Genomic DNA, 1,608 nt, shown 5'->3' on the forward strand with positions numbered 1-1,608 from the left:
TTGATGGTGAAACTGGTTTTGCTTGGTTTGTGGTTTTTCCCTCTGCCTGTAGGCTTGTCCTTTGTAGACGATGTAGGTGCTGGGAGGAGGAGGAGGAGGGGGCATTGGTTGATTTCTCATCCTTACAGCTAAACCAATGGCTGGTTCCTTTAGTTGAGGCTGGAAGTCTGCTGAGCTTTGAGGGGGTGGGTAGAGGTTTATTGCAAAGCAGCCTGTATTTGTATTATCTGCCCTGTTGTTGGTTGTTGACAAGGGTCCAGCCTTACCTACCCTTGCAGCCTCGAAGGTTCTTCAGAGAGCTGAGGCACGGGGGCTTACTGTCTTCTCTGCCTAGCCTGTGGTCTTAATTCCTTTGGGTAACGTTTGGGGGTGCTGAAATGGTGAAGAGGGGGATGTAGCACGTGGCGTTCCAGCAAACTTGGATTTGAGTGTGTTCTTTTATTTGGGTGCTTCCAGGCTTTTTTTTTTTTTGGCCACGCCACCTGGCATGTGGGGTCTTAATTCCCCGACCAGGGATCAAACCCGCTCCCCCTGCACTGGAAGCGTGGAGTCTTAACCACTGGACCGCCGGGGAAGTCCCGCCAGGCTTCTTTTTTTCCCACAGGAAATTGACCTGAAGCCCTACCCTCAGAACACTTATCGGGTGGGTATGATGAACCATTGCAGGCTCAGAGAGGAGCTTCCAGGGTGGTGAGGGGCTCAGTCACAGGGGGCTGGGAGCAGAGGTGGTTTCACTTGGACCCAACATGTGCTTCTGTATTTGGAGGGCTGTTAAAAGGAAGGGGTATGAAAATGGTCAGCGTAACAGGAAGTCATCTGTTCTTGCCGCCTTAGTCTTCGTTGTACCCTTGATGCCATGCAGAATAGGTAGGCCGTCATCTTGGGAAGGGTGAGGTCTACTTGGCTAGAGGAACCCCAGCCGATCGATGTCAGATGACCACTTAGAGAGGACGTTTTGCCTGCCAGAGAGAGGTTGGATCCTTCTGAAAATCCTGAGTCTGGTTCTTGGGAGGTTTTCTTTCCGAGGAGGCAGAGATGGATATTGTTATCTGAGGCCTAGCTGCCTTCGGTTCCTTGCACTCAGTAATTTTTGGGCAGTAAGCTGAATTTCCACTTGAATTCTACCCGGCCTCTCCCGAGGCAGGCAGGTCTGCAGCAGACATCAGCTGGGCCAGGGCTATCCTTGAGGTTGGAGGAGACCTACCTTAGGCACCCTGTCGACTCTTCCTTCCCTGGCCAGCAGGTGCCTGCTGGAGGGCAGGGCCGTGAGGTAGAAAAAAGGGACTATTACCTCTTTCAGGGCAGGGGCTGGTGGTGGAAGAAGGGGGAAAAGCAGCCCTTCTTGGGTCTGGAGTAAACTTAGGCCTCCTGTCTCTTGAGGAGGGAATGAGTGTGTGTATTTGCGGTGGGTGGTGATGGTGGTGGTGGGGACATGTGAGCTTCCTCTCTGACTAAAAGCAAAAAGACATATAATGGTGCACCTTGAGCTTGTTTTCCGTAGGAGTAGTTGAGCATATGGCAGGTATCTTTCTAATTCCCCAGCTCATAGAGACACCGGTTGGGTTCAGAGAGGGCTGAGCATATCCACTGACCAGCCCAGAATTCCCT

The sequence above is a fragment of the Balaenoptera physalus genome (assembly GCF_965194825.1).
Source record: "Balaenoptera physalus genome assembly, chromosome: 2".
NCBI classification, from domain to species: domain Eukaryota; kingdom Metazoa; phylum Chordata; class Mammalia; order Artiodactyla; family Balaenopteridae; genus Balaenoptera; species Balaenoptera physalus.